Source organism: Phocoena sinus, chromosome 18 (genome assembly GCF_008692025.1).
Source record: "Phocoena sinus isolate mPhoSin1 chromosome 18, mPhoSin1.pri, whole genome shotgun sequence".
Lineage (NCBI taxonomy): Eukaryota > Metazoa > Chordata > Mammalia > Artiodactyla > Phocoenidae > Phocoena > Phocoena sinus.
Window position 1 is genome coordinate 69,149,124 of NC_045780.1, and position 7,781 is coordinate 69,156,904.

The window sequence follows — 7,781 nt, forward strand, 5'->3', positions numbered from 1 at the left end:
TGCTGCATCCCATAGGTTTTGTGTCGTCCTGTCTCCACTGTCATTTGTTTCTAGTTTTTTTTTTTAATTTCCTCTTTGATTTCTTCAGTGATCACTTCGTTATTAAGTAGTGTATTGTTTAGCCTCCATGTGTTTGTATTTTTTACAGATCTTTTCCTGTAATTGATATCTAGTCTCATAGCGTTGTGGTCGGAAAAGATACTTGATACAATTTCAATTTTCTTAAATTTACCAAGGCTTGATTTGTGACCCAAGATATGATCTATCCTGGAGAATGTTCCATGAGCACTTGAGAAAAATGTGTCTTCTGTTGTTTTTGGATGGAATGTCCTATAACTATCAATTAAGTCCCTCTTGTTTAATGTATCATTTAAAGCTTGTGTTTTCTTACGTATTTTCATTTTGGATGATCTGTCCATTGGTGAAAGAGGGGTGTTAAAGTCCCCTACTACGCACGTGTTACTGTCGATTTCCCCTTTTATGGCTGTTAGTATTTGCCTTACGTATTGAGGTGCTCCTATGTTGGGTGCATAAATATTTACAATTGTTATATCTTCTTCTTGGATCGATCCCTTGATCATTATGTAGTGTCCTTCTTTGTCTCTTCTAATAGTCTTTATTTTAAAGTCTATTTTGTCTGATATGAGAATTGCTAGTCCAGCTTTATTTTGGTTTCCATTTGCATGGAATATCTTTTTCCATCCCCTTACTTTCAGTCTGTATATGTCTCTAGGTCTGAAGTGGGTCTCTTGTAGACAGCATATATAGGGGTCTTGTTTTTGTATCCATTCAGCCAGTCTGTGTCTTTTGGTAGGAGCATTTAGTCCATTTACATTTAAGGTAATTATTGATACGTATGTTCCTATTCCCATTTTCTTAATTGTTTTGGGTTTGTTATTGTAGGTCTTTTCCTTCTCTTGTGCTTCTTGCCTAGAGAAGATCCTTTAGCATTTGTTGTAAAGCTGGTTTGGTGGTGCTAAACTCTCTCAGCTTTTGCTTGTCTGTAAAGGTTTTAATTTCTCCATCAAATCTGAATGAGATCCTTGCTGGGTAGAGTAATCTTGGTTGTAGGTTTTTCTTCTTCATCACTTTAAATATGTCCTGCCAGTCCCTTCTGGCTTGCAGAGTTTCTGCTGAAAGATCAGCTGTGAACCTTATGGGGATTCCATTGTGTGTTATTTGTTGTTTTTCCCTTGCTGCTTTTAATATGTTTTCTTTGTATTTAATTTTTGACAGTTTGATTAATATGTGTCTTGGCGTATTTCTCCTTGGATTTATCCTGTATGGGACTCTCTGCGCTTCCTGGACTTGATTAACTATTTCCTTTCCCATATTAGGGAAGTTTTCAACTATAATCTCTTCAAATATTTTCTCAGTCCCTTTCTTTTTCTCTTCTTCTTCTGGAACCCCAACAATTCGAATGTTGGTGCATTTAATGTTGTCCCAGAGGTCTCTGAGACTGTCCTCAGTTCTTTTCATTCTTTTTTCTTTATTCTGCTCTGCAGTAGCTGTTTCCACTATTTTATCTTCCAGGTCACTTATCCGTTCTTCTGCCTCAGTTATTCTGCTATTGATCCCTTCTAGAGTATTTTTAATTTCATTTATTGTGTTGTTCATAGTTGCTTGTTTCATCTTTAGTTCTTCTAGGTCCTTGTTAAATGTTTCTTGCATTTTCTCTATTCAATTTCCAAGATTTTGGATCATCTTTACTATCATTATTCTGAATTCTTTTTCAGGTAGACTGCCTATTTCCTTTTCATTTGTTAGGTCTGGTGGGTTTTTATCTTTCTCCTTCATCTGCTGTGTGTTTTTCTGTCTTCTCATTTTGCTTATCTTACTGTGTTTGGGGTGTCCTTATTGCAGGCTGCAGGTTTGTAGTTCCCGTTGTTTTTGGTGTCTGTCCCCAGTGGCTAAGGTTGGTTCAGTGGGTTGTGTAGGCTTCCTGGTGGAGGGGATAGTGCCTGTGTTCTGGTGGATGAGGCTGGATCTTGTCTTTCTGGTGGGCAGGTCCACGTCTGGTGGTGTGTTTTGGGGTGTCTGCAGACTTATTATGATTTTAGGCAGCCTCTCTGCTAATGGGTGAGTTTGTGTTCCTGTCTTGCTAGTTGTTTGGCATAGGGTGTCTAGCACTGTAGCTTGCTGGTCGTTGAGTGAAGCTGGGTGTTGGTGTTGAGATGGAGATCTCTGGGAGATTTTCGCTGTTTGATATTATGTGGAGCTGGGAGGTCTCTTGTGGACCAGTGTCCTGAAGTTGGCTCTCCCACCTCAGAGGCACAGCAGTGACTTCTGGCTGCAGCACCAAGAGCCTTTCATCCACAGGGCTCAGAATAAAAGGGAGAAAAATTAGAAAGAGTATAAAATAAAATAAAGTAAGGTAAAATAACATAAAGTTATTAAAATAAATAATTATTAAGAAAAAAATTTTTTTAAAGTAAAAACAAAAAAAAAACAACGGACAGATAGAACCCTAGGGTTCATTTGTCTATCCTAGGACAAATGGTGAAAGCAAAGCTATACAGACAAAATCTCACACAGAAGCATACACATACACACTCACAAAAAGAGGAAAAGGGGAAAAAATAATAAATCTTGCTCTCAAAGTCCACCTCCTCAATTTGGGATGATTCGTTGTCTATTCATGTATTCCACAGATACAGGGTACATCAAATTGATTGTGGAGATTTAATCCGCTGCTCCTGAGGCTGCTGGGAGGGATTTCCCTTTCTCTTCTTTGTTCGCACAGCTCCCGGGTTTCACCTTTGGATTTGGCCCCACCTCTGCGTGTAGGTCGCCGGAGTGCATCTGTTCTTCGCTCAGACAGGAGGGGGTTAAAGGAGCCGCTGATTCGGGGGCTCTGGCTCACTCAGGCCGGGGGGGAGGGAGGGGCACGGAGTGCGGGGCGAGTCTGCGGTGGCAGAGGACGGCGTGACGTTGCACCAGCCTGAGGCGCCCCGTGCGTTCTCCCGGGGAAGTTGTCCCTGGATCCCGCGACCTTGGCAGTGGCTGGCTGCGCAGGCTCCTCGAAAGGGAGGTGTGGAGAGTGACCTGTGTTTGCACACAGGCTTCTTGGCGGCGGCAGCAGCAGCCTTAGTGTCTCCTGCCCGTCTCTGGGGTCCGCGCTTTTAGCCACGGCTTGCGCCCGTCTCTGGAGTTCCTTTAAGCAGTGCTCTTAATCCCCTCTCCTCGCACACCAGGAAACAAAGAGGGAAGAAAAAGTTTCTTGCCTCTTCGGCAGGTCTAGACTTTTTCCCCGGACTCCCTCCCGGCTAGCCTTGGTGCACTAGCCCCTTCAGGCTGTGTTCATGCCGCCAACCCCAGTCCTCTCCCTGCGCTCGACCGAAGAGCCTCACCTCCCATCCCCGCCCGCCCCGGTGGGTGAGCAGACAAGCCTCTCGGGCTGGTGAGTGCCGGTTGGCACCGATCCCTTGTGCGGGAATCTCTCCGCTTTGCCTTCCGCACCCCTGTGGCTGCGCTCTCCTCCGCGGCTCCGAAGCTTCCCCCTCCGCCACCTGCAGTCTCCACCCGCGAAGGGGCTTCCTAGTGTGTGGAAACCTTTCCTCCTTCACGGCTCCCTCTCACTGGTGCAGGTACCGTCCCTATTCTTTTGTCTCTGTTTATTCTTTTTTCTTTTGCCCTACCCAGGTATGTGGGGGGTTTCTTGCCTTTTGGGAGGTCTGAGGTCTTCTGCCAGCGTTCAGTAGGTGTTCTGTAGATGTATTTCTGATGTGTCTGTGGGAAGGAAGGGGATCTCATGCCTTACTCTTCCGCTATCTTCCCCCTCTCTCACTTTTTCCTTCTTTATCTTATTTTTGAACTTGAGGAAAAAAAAAAAAACTTACAAAGGTAGGAAAAGACCGATTATTCTGAAGCTGTAACAGGAGTGGAGCCTGCGCACAGCCTGACCCTTAGCACGGCAGTTAGAAGTCCCGCTCCGCCAACAGGCAGCTCCACCAACCTCCAAGGGCATTGCTCCGAGGGGCCCCGTCTTGCATTCTGCACAGACATATTGTCCAGTAAAGCTTACTAAAGACAGGGTTTCAATGAGTTCTATATAATAGCATAGCCAGCAACGTACACATATGCAAACCCTCAGTGGAGTTAATGGAATTAAAATCAGGGAAAGTAGGACATAGAAGGTGTTTGCTCTTCTGTTTCCCTTTCTGTCAGCCCATTGCCTCACCTCAGAGAGAAGAGTTGCTGATATGATTAGTCATACTCAACTGACCTAGTCACATAGAGAATGGGACCACTGTGCTTTTAAAAGATTATGCACAAAGCCTATATGAGGAAGATTTTGAATCAGTCCTGAAAAATCACAAAAGTAGGATTAAACAAAAATAGAAACATTCCTTATTATTGGATAGGACCATTCAACATCATAAATAAGTCAGATCTCCTCAGGTTAATATATAAATTTAATGTAATTCCCCAAAAACTTTTCCTGGCGCTGGATCCTAAACTTCAAATGGAAAAATAAATAAGCAGGAATACCTATGAAAGTCTTCAAAAGGAAGAGCAATGAGAGGGGGCTGGACTTACCACATATTAAAAGAATATTATAGACCCTATAATTAAAACATTGTGTTGTTGATGCCTGACTAGATAGACAAACCAATGGAAATAGTTCCAAGTACACATGGAAATTTAGCATATGACAAAGGTAGCATCTTAAATCATTGAGGGAAAGGTTTAAAGTTGAAAATGGTGTTAACATGACTGGAGAGTCATTTGGAAAAAGTATGTATTTGGATTTATGTTGCCCTTAATTAACATTAAAATGTACTCCAAATAGATGAGTTATTTCGATGTACAAAAATGAAAATATAAGTTTACGAAAAAAACATATGTCCATCTCTTTATAACCTGGACATGAGAAAAGCCTTTATATTATAATTTAAATTCCAGAAGGTCGATACATTTAAGTACTCAGAGTGAGGGCAGCTTGTGCCTAGAAATGGACAACTGGGATCACTCCACGTGTGTGGGAATGTTAGTTTTCTAATGACAGAAATTAAACACACAGGCTGGTGCCGAGTTGCCCAGCCTTGTGCTGACAAGCCGTGCGGCCCACCTTTCCCAGACAAGATTGAGAAATGTTCTGCATCTTCCCATCTCCCTCTAATAAGAAACATCCTGCATTGGAGCCAAACATGGTGTGAGAGGAACTGACAGCTAGTTTTCAGCCCAAAATTTTCATGGGAAGTAAGTGTTCACCGCCTTGAGTGATGGTGTCACTCATCAAGATTGTTCCAGCACCAGTGACTAAATTTATAGTAGAGAAATCATGAGCTAGATCTAAAGCAAAAGAGCTCAGGGTTGAGCTTAAGAGGTGTGCCGATCTCATAAGGTGTGTAAAGGTGAGATAACCTCTGAATATACACCATCTGTTTCTTACTTCTTTTTAAAACCCTGTTACCATGAAAATTTAGTTGCTAAGACTAGCACCCATGAAAGGTCCACGGATGGAGATAGGAATCTCCCTTTCTAGTACAATGTGGTAAGAGTTTCAGATTTCTTTTTTTTTTTTTTTTTCTGGCTGCACCTTGGCATGTGGGATCTTAGTTCCCCAACCAGGGATTGAACCCTTGCCATCTGCAATGGAAGTGCAGGGTCTTAACCGGTGAACCGCTAGGGAAGTCCTGAGTTTCAGATTTCTTGTTGTCTGGCCTGCTGAGATGTTTGCCATCTAAAAAGTCACTTAGTGGTTAAGTCCAATTACCTAGGGAACCAACTGATACCTAGGAACTGATACCAAGAGAAGCTGGGTGGTCCCCAAAGGAAAGTGAATACAAACTCAACAGTTGGTTTAATTGTATATTTTAGCCATGTCATAAGCAGATTGTAGCCAGTATTGGACATATGCCTAGCAGTGACTAAGGATCCAAGGGGCAACATCAAGATAGGTGCCTTTTAGGCAGTGGTGTGTTGTTAAATGTTTAACAGCAGATTCTCTGGGAGAGCGGGAGTGAGCGGGGCCATGATTTGTAGTGTTTTCTGGTTTCCATTGTGTAAATATTTCCACAGGCTGATTTCAAACTACTAGGAATTTAGCAACTGTCTGGCAAGATTCCTGACAATTTAACAATTGATACTCCTAAGCTGGTTCTATCTGGCTCCAGCAAACTGTTGCTTACAGATACCATAGTTAAGATGTAATCAACAATTCAGAATCTTAAAGCAACAAAGGTGAAGGAAAATATCTAGGAAAATTAAGAAATCTTGCATACAGACTGAAGTGTAACAATGTATAGCACCAGCTCCTTGACTTTCCATGTCTTGGGCTGTCTCCTTCACACAATCATTACTTTGTTGATAGTCTTGAGTGAAGGCTGTTCTCTGCTTCTGGAGGATTCCTAAGAATTCTCAGGATGAGGTCTCTGGCAGGAACAGTCTTCCTGATTCAAGAGAGATTTATTTCTCCTTCATTAACAAACAAGGGTACAAGGATCAAAGCCACAGACTTTAACTGTTGTGTTAGTTGTTAATAGTGCCTGTGAGGTCCTTTCCACTGCTGTCAAGGGCAGTCTTTTTCTGATGTCTCTTTCAGAAGATGAAGCTTCTGAGTTTTAAAGAGTGAATAGGGTTGTTCTGAAGGACATTTTGGAAAAGCTACTCACATCTGTTGATACAATTGTATATTGATTCCACTCACATTAGATACCTAGAATAGTCAAATTCATAGAGACAGAGTAGAATGGTGGTTGCCAGGGGCTGGTGGGGGAGGGGAAAATGGGGAATTAGTTTTTTTATTAATTAAAAAAATTTTAAATTTTATCTATTTTTGGCTGCGTTGGGTCTTTGTTGCTGCGCATGGGCTTTCTCTAGTTGTGGCGAGCGGGGGCTACTCTTCTTTGCAGTGCGTGGGCTTCTCATTGTGGTGGCTTCTCTTGTTGCAGAGCACGGGCTCTAGGCACGTGGGCTTCAGTAGTTGTGGCACACGGGCTCAGTAGTTGTGTCTCATGGGCTCTAGAGCACAGGCTCAGTAGTTGTGGCACATGGGCTTAGTTACTGTGCGGCATGTGGGATCTTCCCTGACCAAGGCTCGAACCTGTGTCCCCTGCATTGGCAGGTGGATTCTTAACCATTGTGCAACCAGGGAAGCCCTCTATTCTCTTTTCTATCTTTACAGTTTGGCCAGGATTTTGTTGCAGGCAGGTAGGATACGCTCTAGAAACATCCTTGACTATGCTTTAAAGTGCTTCCACCCCCATTGTAGGATTAAGATGGTTGCCAAACTATCTGGGCTATGGTAATAAAACTGGAGAGCTTACCTGCTGTGTTAATCAGCACTTCAGGAATGGAAGAGGGTGGGATCCTCTCTGGAAATATGACATACAATTAACTTAGAAGGGTATATCAATGATTACCTTGGGAGAGAACATGTTCTGGACAGTAAGGACATTGACGAATCTCCACGGACTTTTTTAAGTCATAAAGTGTACTGTGATTGTCCTTGACCGATAATGGTATTGAAAACTAGAAACAAAATAATTTGCTGACAATTATTGAACCAGTTTCAGTGCTTAGCAATTGGGTTATCTCAGTAATCTTTATTCATGAGATGGGAGCAATGAAGCAGAGCTGAGGAGGTCATTGGTAAGTGTGCATAACTTAACATAGCAAACCTGAAGTGACTATCTTTAGAAGGGCCTGCTTGCAGGGTTGGCCTTGGCTGGATTTTTGGAGTGTTCCCCCTATTCCCCACTGATAAGGGTGGCCCACTATACTCAGACTGTGCAAACAATGTACAATGTTCAATAATTTATGTGGAATGCCTGCTT